Source organism: Lichenostomus cassidix, chromosome 23 (assembly GCF_008360975.1).
Source record: "Lichenostomus cassidix isolate B80296 chromosome 23, HeHo_3.0, whole genome shotgun sequence".
In the NCBI taxonomy this organism is placed as follows: Eukaryota; Metazoa; Chordata; class Aves; order Passeriformes; family Meliphagidae; genus Lichenostomus; species Lichenostomus cassidix.
Window position 1 is genome coordinate 5234975 of NC_139503.1, and position 16600 is coordinate 5251574.

Genomic DNA, 16600 nt, shown 5'->3' on the forward strand with positions numbered 1-16600 from the left:
CCAAAAAATCCTTCTTCCCAAAAAATCCTTTCCAAAAAATCCTTCCCAAAAAATCCTTTTTCCAAAAAATCCTTTTTCCAAAAAATCCTTCCCAAAAAATCCTTTTTCCAAAAAATCCTTCTTCCAAAAAATCCTTCCCAAAAAATCCTTCCCAAAAAATCCTTTTTCCAAAAAATCCTTCTTCCCAAAAAATCCTTCCCAAAAAATCCTTCCCAAAAAATCCTTCCCAAAAAATCCTTTTTCCAAAAAATCCTTCCCAAAAAATCCTTTCCAAAAAATCCTTCCCAAAAAATCCTTCCCAAAAAATCCTTCCCAAAAAATCCTTCCCAAAAAATCCTTCCCAAAAAATCCTTCTTCTAAAAAATCCTTCCCAAAAAATCCTTTTTCCAAAAAATCCTTTTTCCAAAAAATCCTTCCTAAAAAATCCTTTTTCCAAAAAATCCTTTTTCCAAAAAATCCTTCCCAAATCCAGCCAGAGCCTCTTTTTTATTTCATTTTTTTTCCCCCTCAGCTGCTCCGAGGCTTTGCCCTGGGCTGGTGACACCCCTTGGCACGCTCAGGCTAAAGCAGATTTTAGCTGCAGGGAAAAGGATGAAATCTTTCATTTTTGGGGGATTTTTCTTCTCATCCCCACCTAGAGAAAGTCTTGGGGTTTGTCCCTCCTAAAAAACTCCCCGAGGATTTTGCAGAGCTCGTTGTTAATGGATTTCTCTTGGGGTTTTTTTGCCATTTTGAATCCTCCCGTGGATGAGGAGGAGGTGAGCAAAGAGATCCCAAAGTTTCCCATCCTCGTGGAGTTTCTGCCACCTCAGGGATGGAGGATGGAGCTGTGAGCCTCCAAATCGGGGCTTTCCTGCACCTTTTGGGGTCATTTTCCTGCACCTTTTTGGGTCATTTTCCTGCATTTTTGGGTCATTTTCCTGCTTCTTTTGGGGTCATCTTCCTGCACCTTTTTGGGTCTTTTCCTTCATCTTTTTGCTTCGTATTCTTGCCTTTTTTTGGGTTGTTTTCCTTCACCTTTTTGGGTCATTTTTCTTCCTCTTTTTGGGTCATTTTCCTTCACCTTTTTGGGTCATTTTCCGTCCTCTTTTTGTGTCATTTTCCTGCATCTTTTTGGGTCATTTTCCTTCCTCTTTTTGTGTCATTTTCCATCCTCTTTTTGTGTAATTTTCCTGCATCTTCTTGGGTCATTTTCCTGCATTTTTGGCTTGTTTTCCTTCCCCTTTTTGGGTGGGTTTCCTGCCTCTCCTTGGGTAGTTTCCTTCATCTTTTTCCGTCATTTTCCTACATCTTTTTGGGTTGTTTTCCTTCACCTTTTTGGGTCATTTTCCTTCATCTTTTTTGGTCATTTTCCTGCATCTTTTTGGTTCATTTTCCTACATTTTTGGCTCGTTTTCCTGCCTCTTTTTGGGTCATTTTCCTTCACCTTTTTTTGGTCATTTTCCTTCACCTTTTTTTTGTCATTTTCCTGAGTCTCCATGGGTCGTTTTCCTTCATCTTTTTGGGTCATTTTCCTGCATTTTTGGGTAGTTTTCCTTCCTCCTTTTTGGGTCCTTTTCCTGTATCTTCTTGGGTCATTTTCCTGCATCTTTTTCGGTTGTTTTCCTGCATTTTTGGGTCATTTTCCTTCACCTTTTTGGGTAATTTTCCTTCATCTTTTTTTGGGTCATTTTCCTTCATCCTTTTGGCTCATTTTCGTGCCTCTTTGGGGTGATTTCCCCACATTTTGGGTGGTTTTCCCCACCCCAGCTGTCGCGCTGCAGGAAGGACACTCAGCCCAGGACAGGCCTGGCAGGTGACAAGGCTCAGCTGCTGTCCCCCAGCTATTCTTAGCACCACCAAGTGCTATTTTTACTCCTCGCTGAGCTCCTGCAAGGCCTGACCAACCCACTGGAGCAGATCCAATGAATCCCAACCTCAGGAGTCATTTAAACTCAATTATTTAAAAAATAAGTCACCTCTCCAGCCGCTGCCCACCAGGCTGGGCTGTTTGGTCTCCATTTCCTCTCCTTTCCCAGTGGTTTTCCTGTTTTCCATGGAGATTCCAGAGCTTCACTCCCCAAAGGTGATCCACGGTGGCTTTGGGAACTCGGAGCTCAAATCAGAATTCCCAGTTTGGGGTTTGGAGAGCAGCAAAGGATGAAATTGTGCAAAGGGTGGAACTCGGAGGAGCAGAAGGGGGAAAAGGAATATTTCAGTGTGGGAATGTCCAGGAGGAACTTCCAGAGCTGCTGGAGCTTCAGCAAAGCTTTGAAGTATCTCAGTGAGGGATTTTTGCTTCTCATAGAGGTCTTGTGGATTTAGTGGATTTGAAACTTTATTATTGGAGATTTATGGAATATCCTGGGTGGGGAGGAATCCACAGGGATCCAGGCCAGTCCTGACCCCACACAGACACCCCAAACCCCACCCTGGGCATCCCTGGAATCCTCTGGCACTCCCAGACCACCTTTCCCCAAAATCCATCCCAACCCTCCCGGGAGTTTCACACTGTTCAGCTTTTCAATTTCCCAGCAGGGGAACTCTGGGGAGGTGATTGGAGCTGGGAAGGGGAGGATGGACCTGAATGGAGACCCCAAAGAGCTGGGCAGGACCCTGAACACAAGGAGGGAACCCAAAGCCAAGGGGATCCCAAGGAACCCCAAACTCAAACTGGGATCCCAAGAAGGGAACTCCAGATTCAAGGTGGGATCCCAAGGAACCCAAACCCAAATTGGGATCCCAAGGAAGGAACCCCAAACCCAAGGTGGGATTCCAAGAAGGGAACCACAAATCCAAGGGGGAATCCCAAGGAACCCCAAACCCAAGGTGGGATCCAAAGCAGGGAACCCAAAACCCAAATTGGGATCCCAAGGAAGGAACCCAAACCCAAACTGGGATCCCAAGGAACCCCAAATCCAAGGTGGGATCTGGAGGAACCCAAACCCAAGCTGGGATCCCAAGCAGGGAACCCAAAACCCAAATTGGGATCCCAAGGAAGGAAAAGCTGGAAAAGCTTTGCCAATGCAATCACAGTGTAATGTGAATTTTGAGCCTCTCAGGCTTCCCTGCCAGCTCATCCTTTGCCCACTCCTGGCTGTTTCACCCGACAGAAACCCTGGCTGGATTCCCAATGATACTTTTCTTATTCTGGATCCCAATTTCCCTTGAGAACACCCACGAGGCACCTGCCAACCCCTGCCAACCCCTGCCAACCCCTGCCTTGCTTTGCCTCCCTTCCTTATCCCCCGTGGCAGTTTATTGACAAACAGCTTCCCCTCCCCTTCCCCTGCTGCATTTATTGAACAGTTAAAAGTTTTTCTTTAAATAACAAAAACAACCCAGGAAACAATCCCTGCCCTGAGGCGTTTTTCCCTTTTTGCAGAAGGTGACCTGCGACAGTTTGGTTTTCCTCTCAGATAGCGAACCCTCAGTTTGGTTTTCCTCTTGGATTGCAAATTCTCAGTTTGATTTTCCTCTTGGATTGCAAATTCTCAGTTTGGTTTTCCTCTCATCTAGTGAATCCTCAGCTTGGTTTTCCTCTCAGATAGTGAATTCTGAGTTTGATTTTCCTCTTGGATAACAAATTCTCAGTTTGTTTTTTCTCTAGAACAGCAAATTCTCGGTTTGGTTTTCCTCTTGGATTATGAATCCTCAGTTTGGTTTTCCTCTCAGATAGTGAATTCCGAGTTTGATTTTCCTCTTGGATTGCAAATTCTCAGTTTGGTTTTTCTCTAGAATAGCAAATTGGTTTGGTTTTCCTCTTGGATTATGAATCCTCAGTTTGGTTTTCCTCTCAGCTAACGAATCCTCAGTTTGGTTTTCCTCTCAGTGAATCCTCAGTTTGGTTTTCCTCTCACATGATGAATCCTCTGGAGGAGTTGATGCAATTCATGGGGAAAACAAAACATTCCCAGAGGTGGGAAATGCAAGGTGTGGTGGGACTGGGAGCTGAGAACATCCTGATTCATTTGATTCCCTTTATTCAGGGATATTGATTGTGTTCCCAAATTGATTGTTTCACCCTAAAGCTGCTCCTGCCAGGCCCAGCTGTGCTGCTGCCCTGGGAACTTCTGATTCTCAGGATGTGACAATGCAAATTAAGGGTGTGGGAATTAATTATTTCAGCAATCCTGCTGAAATCGTGGAGTCAGAATGGTTTGGGTTGGAAAGTCCATCCCAATGTCCCTGCAAGGACAGGGACACCTCCCACTGTCCAGCCTGGCCTTGGACATTCCCAGGGATGGAGCAGGGATTTTTTCCATGGAAAAACCTCAGCCAGGGGGGAATTCCTGCTCCAGCAGGTGAGAGCTGCTCTGGAGTGTGGCTTCATCCTCAGCCCCCTGGGGAGCAGGCTGAGCTCTTCCTCTGCCTCCAACATTTTGGTGGGATTTCAGGGATTTTGGTGGGATTTTAGGGATTTTGGTGGGATTTAGGATTTTAGGATTTTAGGATCTGGCTCCCTGTTCCCATCACTGAAACTCCAAGCTCAACCAGGATTCCCGCTGGGATGTTTGGCCCCATTTGGGATTTAATGGGATCTTCCCTGGATCCCAGCAGGATGTCAGCAGGAAGAACAAACACCAGACAGAGAGGAAATTCTGCACAATCTCACCTGAGACGTTCCCCAGTTGTGTTTCTGTTCCTCCTAAGCCAAACAGAGCAGAGGAGTTGTTTATCTCCAGCCGTGCAGGACAGGAGGAGATGCCAAATGCACTCCCAGAATTTTCCTCATCCCAGGAATCCCAGGATGCTCCTGGAGCAGAGCTGAGAGCTGAGCTGTGGGTTTGGTTCAGCTCTGCCCTTGGCTCTCAGCACAGCCCTGAGCTTCCTGGGCAAGGCTTTTCCCTTTTTCTTCTTTCCTTTTTCTTTTTCTTTTTTTTTCTTCTTTTTCTTTTCCTTTTTCTTTTTCTTTTTTTTTCTTCTTTTTCTGTTTCTTTTTCTTTTTCTTCTTTATCTTTATCTTTATCTTTATCTTTATCTTTATCTTTATCCTTTATCTTTTCCTTTTTCTTTATCTTTTTCTTTTTCTTTTTCTTTTTCTTTTTCTTTTTCTTTTTCTTTTTCTTTTTCTTTTTCCTTTTCCTTTTTCTTCTTCTTCTTCTTCTTCTTCTTCTTCTTCCTTTTCCTTTTCCTTTTCCTTTTCCTTTTCCTTTTCCTTTTCCTTTTCCTTTTTCTTCTTCTTCTTCTTCTTCTTCTTCTTCTTCCTTTTCCTTTTCCTTTTCCTTTTCCTTTTCCTTTTCCTTTTCCTTTTCCTTTTCCTTTTCCTTTTCCTTTTCCTTTTCCTTTTCCTTTTTTCCTTTTTTTTCTTTTTTTCTTTTTTTTAATTTTCTTTCCCCTTTCCTCTTTTTCCCTTTTCCCCTTTCCTCTTTTTCTCCTTCTCCTTCTCCCTCTCCTCTTTAATTTTCTTTGCAAACTCTAATTCTGTTTAACTTGTGTCATTTTCCACTTAAAACACTCTTTCCCAACCCTTGAGATCCAGCTTTCTTTGGAATTCTTTCTTTTTGTCTTTCTTTGGGATATTTTCTTTTTTTCTTTCTTTGGGATAATTTCTTTTTTCTTTCTTTGGGATATTTTCTTTTTTTCTCTCTTTGGGATAATTTCTTTTTGTCTTTCTGGGATTATTTTTTTCTTTATTTCTTTGGGATCACTTATTTCCACCTTTCTTTAGGAACCTTTACTTTGGCATTTCTCTGCTTTCTCTCTGCCTATTTCCTGTATCTTCTGAGAGATTTAACCCACTCAGTCTGGAGCTTTCCTTCACCCCCATCCTTGGTCATGGGACACAATCAAATCTGCCCCAAATCCCATGGGATTGTGCCTTGGGATGGTTTTTTGGGAAAAGGAGCACTGGGAACTCTCCAGGACACAATTTATCCCCTCAAGGACCTCCAAGTCCCTCAAGTGTGATGCTCTTGGTCTCTTTAATCAAAATTAATTGTTCCTGAGATGGATATTCCCATTAATTTCATTAATTTCTGCTTCCCCAGGCAGCTGTTTAGCTGAAAATCCAACAGTTTGGAATCCCTGCTAAAATCAGGAATAACAGGGATTTCTGTTATTTATTCCAAATTTTGGGATTTTGTCATCCCAAGGAGTTAAAGGAGTTCCTAAGGACTGGCAACACCTTTCATTGGGCTGAGATTGATAAAAGTATGATAAAAATGCCTGGTTTAGGCAAGGCTGGGCTGTTCATTCCAGTTTTAATCAGCTGGTTTAACAGAAATATAAATTTTTTCACACTTGGATTCTCCTGTGTGTTGATCACTGCTTGATATCAATGTCAAATGGGGTTTTTTTGGTGCAAATAATCAATATTTCTGGTCAAATCACCCAGCTTGGTGTTTATTCAGCCTCTTAAAATCCATTTTTGGAGCTCCTACCTGTGGCTGAACTCCTTCTCTCTGGGGTTCATGAGAACAAATCCTCTGAACTCTGTGGTTATTCCTGTCTGATTGGGTGCAGATTCATCCCCTGACTGCCTTCCCAGGGAAACTGCTGATAGGAATTATCAAGGGTTCCACTAGGAAAAAGTTTGATTCAATTAATTAGAAATTCAGGACTTGGCCTCTGGCCAAAATGCAATTTACTTTCCCCGAGCTCGAGTTGAAATGAAATCTTCAGGCTGGTTTTGAGCTAAAAAAAAATATATCATCATGAGTTTTCTGAGCTCTTATTTTCTACGGTAAAAAAAAAAAACAACGCAACAAATCAAAAACAAATCAACCAACAGCCAAAAGAAATCCCCCAAAAATCCCAATACCCCAATGAATGGAATGTGCGGAAGGATTTAAACAAGAAAAGGAAACCTGGAGCAATTCTAAGGCAGCTCTGTGGGGAATGAGCTCAGATTTTGATCCCAAATCCCTCCCAGGGATGGAGATGAGTCCCCAGTGCCTCTCCTGGTCCCAGTGCAGCTCTGGAGCTGCCATGGGCACTGGAGCTTCCTGGATTGTCCAGGGTTTGTTCCATGGAATGTCAAATGGATTTTTCCTCTTCCCAACCCTGTGAGGATCCTTTTCCCAGCCTGATGGTGATCCTCTTCCCAGCCTGGTGAGGATTCTCTTCCCAGCCCTGTGAGGATCATTTTTCCAATCCCGAATCCCATCTTCGCTGCTGTGTCTGGAATTCCCATCCCCATTCCCATCCCAGCTCTGGCCTGCCTGGGTCTCTCTCTCGCTCCAAAGGAAAATTCTGTCTCAGGGTTTTGCTACTTTCCCTGCAGTGAGACACAGGAGGAGGGATGGGAGGAGGAGGAGGGATGGATGGATGGATGGATGGATGGATGGATGGATGGATGTGGATGGATGGATGGATAGATAGATGGATGGATGGATGGATGGATGGATGGATGGATGGATGGATGGAAGGAAGATAATCACACTGCCCTGCTTGGATTTCAAATCAAGCACAAAACCATTTAAAGCCCAGACTTTTCCAGAATTTTTAAAACTGGATCCACCTTGCTGATGGCTCTTTGGGATCAGTGGGAATTCCAGACCCAGCTGGGATCAGTGGGATCATGGTTATCCATCCCCCTGCAGCAGGGAGTTCACAGACCCTGCAGACTCTCTTCCTTCTCTCTCCACACAATTTATTCCCTACATCCCTCCACTTGAGGATTTTAAAGAGACAATTCTGGAATAACATAATGAGGAACAATGCAATTAACATCTGGGATGTGCATTGATGTTCACAGGGTAAAGTCCTCCCCAAGCCAAAGATTTTCCTGGTATTTCGCTGTGTTTAATCCAAGAGCAGGGATCAGAATTCCTGATGAATTCCACCCTACATCTCTCCACTTGTGGATTTTAAAGAGACAATTTTGGAATAATACAATGAGGAATAACACAATTAACATCTGGGATGTGCTCTGATGCTCCCAGGGGAAAGTGCTCCCAAAATCAATAATTTTCCTGATTTAAATGATTTAAAAGAAGATGGTACTTCTTTTAAATCCTCACTGGGTTGAGTCCAAGAGGGATCAGAATTCCTGAGGATGCAGGATGAGAAGAGGGAAGAGGGATCCTTGGATAACAATGAGGAATAATGCAGTTAACATCTGGGATGTGCTTTGATGCTCACAAAGAGCAGCATTCCCAAAGCCTGGCACTTCCCTGTGTCAAATCCAAGAGGGATCAGAATTCCTGATGAATTCCACCCTACATCTCTCCACTTGCAATTTTAAAGAGACAATTTTGGAATAACACAATGAGGAATAACACAATAAACATCTGGGATGTGCTCTGATGCTCAAAGGGAAAGTATTCCCAAAGTCAGTGATTTTCCTGGCACTTCCCTGTGTTGAATCCAAGAGGAAGGATCAGAATTCCTGATAAATTCCACCCCACATCTCTCCACTTGTGGATTTTAAAGAGACAATTCTGGAACAACACAATGAAGAATACCACAATTGACATCTGGGATGTGCTCTGATGCTCACAAAGAAAAGTGTTCCCAAAGTCAGTGATTTTCCTGGCACTTCCCTGTGTTGAATCCAAGAGGAGGGATCAGAATTCCTGCTGAAAAGTGGGCAGAGGGATGGAGAGCCCCAGGAACCTCCTGTGCCACTTCACCCTCCCTACTGCACCTCAACAATTCTATAATCACCCCCCAGCCTTTTTTTTCTCCTTCTGCCCATTCACTATTTCAATTATAATTTCCCCCTCCCTGGGCAGCCAAACCTCTCAGATTTCTCCTCTCTGTTGGGATATTTTGGGAACTCGTTAACCGCTCGGCTCACGTGCTCGTTGGGAGAAAATGCAAACAACTCAGTGTTTGTGCCACGGCAGAGACTTCCTGCTGCATTACCGGAGCTAAGCCCTGGCTTAGCAGCTCGAGGCTCCTGGAACATCAGGCAGGGTTATTTTAGCTCTCTAATGCACGGCAGATTAGGGAGCTTCCTGCTCGGAACGGGCCGAGGCTGTTGGCTGGGTTGGGTTAGCAGGGATGACACAAATCAGGGAATCACAGAGTGTTCCCTGCTCCAGGACACGGGCTGGGATGGAGGGTTGGGTTAGCAGGGATGACAATAATCAGGGAATGAGAGAGTGTTCCCTGCTCCAGGACAGGGGCTGGGATGGAGGGTTGGGTTAGCAGGGATGACACCAATCAGGGAATTAGAGTGTTCCCTGCTCCAGGACAAGGGTTGGGATGGAGGGTTGGGTTAGCAGGGATGACACAAATCAGGGAATCACAGAGTGTTCCCTGCTCCGGGACAAGGGTTGGGATGGAGGGTTGGTTTAACAGGGATGACACCAATCAGGGAATCACAGAGTGTTCCCTGCTCCAGGACAAGGGCTGGGATGGAGGGTTGGGTTAGCAGGGATGACAATAATCAGGGAATTAGAGTGTTCCCTGCTCCAGGAAAAGGGCTGGGATGGAGGGTTGGGTTAGCAGGGATGACACCAATCAGGGAATTCCAGAGTGTTCCCTGCTCCAGGAAAAGGGTTGGGATGGAGGGTTGGGTTAGCAGGGATGACACCAATCAGGGAATTCCAGAGTGTTCCCTGCTCCAGGACAAGGGCTGGGATGGAGGGTTGGGTTAGCAGGGATGACACAAATCAGGGAATCACAGAGTGTTCCCTGCTCCAGGACAAGGGTTGGGATGGAGGGAGGGGAAATCCAGCAATGAGCAAAGCTCAAGCAAAGCAGAGGCAGGATTGGGGTTTGGAGGGAATTCTGTCGTGTGGGATTGAGCAAACTCCAAACTGTGCTGTCAGACCCTGAGGAGTCATTCGGGAAGTTCTGCCTCTCCTTCCTCCCTCCCCTCCTGCCAGCTGAGATCATCCAAACCCCCAAAGCCCCAGAATCTGCCCTGAGCAGCATCAAAAGCCGTGGGGAACGGAGGAGATGGGAGATCCCACAGAGATTGGGGGTGGATATTGGGGATGAAATCTTCAGGCAGGTTTTGAGCTAAAAAAAAATCATCAAGAGTTTTCTGAGCTCTTCTTTTCTCCTGTTTAACAAAAAAACCCCAAAAAACCAAACAACCCAACAAAGAAACAACAACAAAACAAACAAAAACCCCAAAAACCAACCAATAACAAAAAAAATCTCCCCATCCCTGCTCTGTCCCTGGATGTCACAGGGGGATGGAAGCTGAGGGGGAAACGTTGCTGTGAAGGGATTGCAACAAAGCTTTCCTGGCTCTCCTTTCTCTGCTGGGACATTCTGTAAATCCTAAGGGCAGATTGTGGGTTTTTATTATTCACATTTGCAGTTAGCCAGGGGAAAAAATGTGACTGCTCTGAAAAGGTCGTGAGCTCAGGAAAAATTCAGCAGGAGAAACTCTCCTAAATCTCCTGTTTTTTTGGTTTGAAACTTGAGGTCTTTGTGATTGACCCATAATTTGGGATCAGATGGTGACCTTGGGGAGCAGAATAATCCAAATGTCTGCAGAGGTTTGCTTTTCTTTAATGAATGTTCGTTCTGGGAGTGCAGATGAGCTTAGAGATCTGTATCTCAAAATCAGGATGGGATGGGAATGGGAATTGCAGGTGATAGAATGGGAATCCCAGATGATGGAATGGGAATCCATTCCCATGTTTGGGACACAGTTTGCTGTCCCACAGAGAGCCCATTTCAGAAGGAATAGCAGGAAAAATAGGAAAAGGGCAGATAATAGTACAAAAAAAGCAAGGTTGGTACTGGAAGGGGCTCAAGTTTGCTCAGTGATCCTCATGTCCCCTGTGGGACTGTGCTTGCTTCAAACAAATCACCAGGCTGAGATTCCCAGAGAAGCTCCCTGGATCCCTGGGAGTGTCCAAGGGGCTTGGAGCAGCCTGGGACAGTGGAAGGTGTCCCTGGGGGTGGCACTGGATGAGCTTTAAGGTCCCTTCCAACCCAAACCATTCCAGGATTCCATGATAAAGGTTCCCCTGTGCAGCACCTCAGCCCCTGCAGGGCTCCTGGCAATGCTGGGACTCCCTCAGGACAGGCTGTGGGGCAGGGATTTGGGATGGGAATGGGCTACAGAGGCTCCCACCACACACAAACCCCACAAACCACAAGCTCTCATCTTTTTTTTTTTTATTGAACAGGGTTTTGTTTTGTTTTGTTTTGTTTTGTTTTGTTTTGTTTTGTTTTGTTTTGTTTCTGATTTTCAAGGAGGACTCACACAGCAGCACTTCCCCTGGTGGGACAGAGCTGCTCAGGAGGGCAGCAGCTCCTGACCCTAATCACAGCCCATCCCTGTCGCTGTTGAGCAGCTAGCAGAGTAAAGAACCCAGTTCTCAGTGGCAAGAAGGAAAAGACCTTTATTGTTTTGATTTCATCATATATATAGAGTTTTCAAAGGTCACCCAGATTGGTCAGTCAGAAACCTCCCCCTAGGCCCGACTGGCCAGGCCTGCACCGTCCAGATCTTGGGACACTGTTTTTAATAACATCCAAACTTTATCTTTATTTATAAAACACAAAAGGAATTCTCATGGGAAAGACCTGTGCTAGCCACACATCCCTTCCCCTCTCCTTCATCCTCTGAACCTGCCAGCACCAGGCTGTGATCCCAAAGCACTCCATCCCTGTGCCACCAGCAGTTCTGTGCCTGCTGAGCTCCCAGCAAGGCTGCAGAGCACTGAACCCACAGCCAGGCCTGGCCTTGGTGTCTCTGCTCCTCGTTACAAAGAGCAGCAGCAGAACCAACCCATCCCTCACCTTTTCACTCCCAAAAGCATTCCTGAAACACCAGTTAAAGGACATGCAGCTCCTGCTGCCTGCTGAGCAGCTTTGAGGGTGGTTTGAGCAGAAAAAGGCCAAATCCGTGGTGTTTGGTGTTTCCCGAGGCTCCCTGACTTTGCTGACAGGAGAATTCCCGTTAAATTTGGAATTCCCAGGCTGATCCTGCTGGGCTGAGTGCCCATCGGGGATGATCCTGGGGAAAGGGCTGAGGCTGCCTGCTGGAAATATTCCAGGGATTTTGGCAAGCCCCGAGCTGCTCCCTCCACCCCTGTCCTTCCCAAGCTGGCGGTGTCACGGGAAAAGCCTCCAGGAGGAAGTGTCAAACACCTCTCCACGCTTCACTTCTCACCTGATTGTTTCTTTTCACGGGAGAAAAAGAAGGAGGAATGAGCCGTGGAGGGAATATCTGTGAGCTCTGAGATATAACCAATCCCTGGGTGTGCCAGCAGCACATCCTGCCTGCAAAACAAGGGGAAAACCAACAGCTTTGACTTTTTTTTGTCCATCCCACTCCTCCTGTCCTTTCTTTTCATCGATCCCAACCATCTCTCCTCGCTGGTGAGGTTGATTCACAACAATTTTTTGAGTTGCTGAGAAAGTTTCAGAGTGCTGGAGGAAAGCTGAATTTGTACCACTGCTGGAAAAACCAGAAGTGGTGAAAAAAGTGAAAACTGGGGGCAAAAATCTTCCATGGATGCTGCTTTCCAGCACCCTCAGCGTGGCACTTGGGAAAAGGACTAAACCCTAATGAGCTGCTTGGTTTGGGGATGAATTTATTCGTTTCTGTTTCCAGAGATCAATTGTGAGCTTGTGGCTTCTGTGTTTTTCACCTTCCACTCTGTGAGGTTTTTTTTTTTTTTGGGAAGGAACTCCTAAAGACTGTGTGGGGTCAGAGGGAGGCTTGAGTGACCCTAATGAAGGAGATTCCTCAGGGCAGAGTCGTTCAACACCTCCCATCCACCCCTTGTGTGGAGGACAAGAGGGTGATGGCTTGAGGGAGAAAATGGAGAAAAAAACGTGGCAGAGCTCAGCTTTTGGACCTCCTGCCCATTTGGGGTCTTCTCACAGAACTTTCACAAGGTTTACATGGGATTTGGGCTTAGTTAGGAAGGACAAAATCCCCAAACCAGGAACCCGGAGGAGCTCCTGGCTGGTGACGAGGCTCAGGGAAACTACAGAGCCCCTAAAAGTGGGTTTGGAGCTGATTGTCCATTTTCCCACAGGAAATCTCCAGGTCCAATCTCCTGGGATTTATTTGGGGCAGCAGGATGGATTTATTTGGGGCAGGATGTTGGAGACTGTGTGCTCCTGCTCACACAAGCTCTGGCCACCCAGTTATGGGGTGATGGTCACTGTGGCTGCCCAGTTACAAGGTAATGATCACTCTGATTGCCCAGTTATGGGGTGATGGTCACTCCATGAGGTAATGGTCACTCTGGTTGCCCAGTTATGGGGTGATGGTCACTGTGGCTGCCTAGTTATGGGGTGATGGTCACTGTGGCTGCCTAGTTATGGGGTGATGGTCACTCTGGTTGCCCAGTTATGGAGTGATGGTCACTCCATGAAGCAATGGAATGTCAGAATGGAACAATCCTGAGGAAAACTCACACCTTGGCTCACCCACCAGAGAATCCCAGGCTGGGGTGGATGATGGAATATCCAGTTTTGTGGCTTCCTCTTGGAATCTGGGCAACGAAGAGCAGCGTGAGGAGCTCTAGCCTGGGGCTGTGGGGTTTTTGGCTCTGGGGCTGTGGGGTTTTGGCTCTGGATCTATGGGGGTTTTGGCTCTGGGGCTGTGGGGTTTTTGGCTCTGGGGTTTTTGGCTCTGGATCTATGGGGTTTTTGGCTCTGGGGTTTTTGGCTCTGGGGCTGCGGGGTTTTTGGCTCAGGATCCCATTTGATGATCTCATTTCTCCTCGCTCCTGCCCTGGTTCCAATGCCTACAGTGACACACAGTGGTGATGGGCTCTGCTGCTCCTGGGCACGGGGAGGCCACTGCAGATGGTGGCAGTGGTGACCACCAGGCTCCCCTCGCAGGAGGATCCTCATCCTGATGGGATTTGGGCTCCAGGCTGCTCCTCACGTGGCCAGAGAAGGAAGCTTTGGAGCTTTCACTCTTCCATCCCATCTGCTGCCCATTTCCCACAGGGTTTTTCCCCATCAGCAGAGATCTGCAGGTTCCCTAAGCTGATTTGTGCCACAAGTGCTGCACTCAAATCCTCTTTAGTTTCTGTGACAATGCAATTTTTTTTTTTTTTATCCTTGTGTAAGCAGCCAGGAAATAAAAGTTGGCTTTTGGCTGCTGTGTTTCCCCCGTTCCTTCCACTCCTGGAGAGCCCAGCAGGCAGAGGTGGCTCTGTTATTCCTTAGGAGAATATTTTCCATTGTTTCTAGATGTGATCATTTTCCATTTCCAGGTGTTTGAGGGGAGAGAGATGCCAGTTTTCCTCAGGATTGTTCCATTCTGCCATTCCATTGCTTCATTTCCAAAGGCTTTTGGATTTCTTTTTTTTTATTTTTTCCCACCTGCTTGGAGAAGGAAAATGCTCAGATGAGGAGAAGTCTTGGGCTGTCTTCCCACTGAGCTGGGGATGGAATCCCAGCCTCCCCGACTGGTTTGGGTTGGGAAGGACCTTAAAGCCCATCCTGTTCCATCCCATGGCAGGGACACCTTGCCCCATCCCAGGCTGCTCCAAGCTCTGCCCAACCTGACCTTGGACACTTCCAGGGCAGCTTCAGGCAATTCCCAAACCCCAGCTACTCCCAAATCCCAGCTATTCCCAAATCCCAGCTACTCCCAAACCCCAGCTACTCCCAAATCCCAGCTACTCCCAAATCCCAGCTATTCCCAAATCCCCGCTATTGAAACAGAAAGAAAATGCTGACGCATCTTGTCAGAAAGCTCTGGAAGTAAGGAGCAAACTGCAACCAAACGCCTTCCAAACGGTCGGGAACGCCAGCAATCCCGCATTTCCCGGGGCTCGGCGCTCGGAGCTCCCCGGAGCTGTGCGGATCTGCCCGCGCCGGAAAGCGCTGCTCGCCGCCAGCCGGGCTTTCCTCGAGCCAGAGGAGCAGAGCCCCTCGGGGAGCACCCGGATCGCCTCTCGGCACCCCGGCGGCGCTGGCAGCCCGGGGAGCAGGGGGTCCCGGGGGCAGCGGGGCGGAGGCGATGCTGCGCTGCCGCTGACATTTCCGCCCGCGGTGCCCAGCCAATTGGCGGGGCCGGAGCGGCGACACATGAAATATGATGATTTTCGGGAGGAGGAGGAGGAGGGGAGAGGGCGGGAGAGCCGCTGGCTGGGCTGCCGGGGGCTGAGCGAGTGGCACCCCGGGCTGGCCCCGCCAGCCACCCGCGGGGATGGCACTGCCACCCGGCTGGGCTGGGCACGGTGACACCGCCGCGGTGCCACCCGGCTGCCCCGGAGATCTGTCCCCTCCAGCCGATGGCCCCCGGCGAGCTGTGCCACTGCTTAGCGGAGCGCTGAGCTTTTTTGGGGGGGGGGTTTGGTGGGGTTTGCTAAAATCCCCAAATCTGGGATCGCCGTGCCAGAGCTGCTCGGTTCAAACTTCGCAGCCTGGTCCTCGGTTTGATGGGAAGCACTTGACAGAGCTCCTCTGTGCGTGTCGTTAACCCTCTCCCAGCCCCGGCCGGGCTGCAAACTGTTAATCCCGAAAATTCCCTCGCAACAGATTTAACCCCGCCGCGGAGCCACGGCACAACTCCCGGAATGGCATCCGGCAGCTGCTCCTTTTTATAATGACTTTGCATTTACCCCAGAGCCGGCTGGCGAGTTTGCACTTTATTATTATTATTATTATTATTATTTCCCCAAAGGAGAGGGGGTCCGATTAAAAAATAAAATAATAATCATACAATAATATTCCCGAGGCAATCCCGGCGGGGCAAACCACACCTCCCCGTGCTCCCACCGTGCCACCGCTGCCGCTTTATTAATTTCCCTGCGCCGTGAGTGACAGTCCTCCAGAAGTGATAATTGGTGCGCTGTGTCTTTAAAAGGTTAAAACCCTTTTCAAAAAGGCCTAGACTCATAGTGGGAAAAGACAAGAGAGGCTTTGGCTGGCTTTGGATCCAGAAAACAGCTGCTGATTAGAGTCTGCGTCTTCGGGCTGAATTTATTACATATTTTTCAGCAGCAGGGATTCTAGGAGGAAGCTTCCGTTTGGGTTTCTTGATCGTGGTTTATTTTTATTCAGAGGAATAACAGAGGAAGGATTTGTTCCGGCTGGAGCATGCTCACAACCTGCAAGACCTCCCATTATTAAACTGCCTACTTTGGGCTTTAATATCCATGTGGCATTTTTTGGATTTTTATTAGCGTTATTATTATTTGGCAGCGCGCATCTCTCCCTATATATTTTTTTTTATTATTTTTTAATAATTTATTCGGAGAGGAAGCTGATCTCGTAATGAGCTTTCTCCTTCCTTACTTGAAACAGGTGCTAATGAAAGAATGCAAATAGCACCGGCTGAGCCGAACATTTCCTAAAGAAGGGAACAGCCCCGGACCCCGAGCGCTCCGGATCTGCCCGCCGGCCCGGCAAAGGTAGGCACGGCGGCTTCGATCGCGATGGTTCTGCCGTTGTTCTCCGCGCCGATCTTGGCGATTTCTCCTCGCCCTTCCTTCCCTCCCTCCCCGGCTCGCTGCGGGTGCCCAGATTCCATTTTGCCTGCCCGGAGCTGCCGGAGCCCCCGCGCGTCCCCAGCCCTGTCCCCGCCGGGGGTGGCCGCGGGGCGAGCGCTCCGAGCCCGGGGCGAGCCCGGCGCTGTCAGCGAGCCCAGCGCGGAGCCCCTGAGCCCCGCAGCCCCTGAGCCCGCAGCCCGCAGCCCCGGCCCCGCCACGCTCGCAGCTACTTTGCCGCTTAATTAGCCCTGGCTGTCGCATGAATTTATCGTCGCTTGACAGCAACTTCATTTTCT

General features: G+C 47.9%; 1 protein-coding gene across 2 annotated transcripts in view; it reads left to right on the forward strand.

Annotated features, from left to right (window-relative positions):
- The first annotated feature begins 15488 nt into the window (after positions 1-15488).
- Positions 15489-16600, forward strand: part of HIVEP3 (HIVEP zinc finger 3) — a 264012-nt gene continuing 262900 nt past the window's right edge. The window contains exons 1-2 of one of the 2 annotated variants that reach the window (XM_085081168.1): positions 15489-15679; positions 16120-16226. The gene's annotated coding sequence lies outside the window, so the exon portion shown is untranslated. The other variant, XM_085081171.1, reaches the window with a different exon arrangement.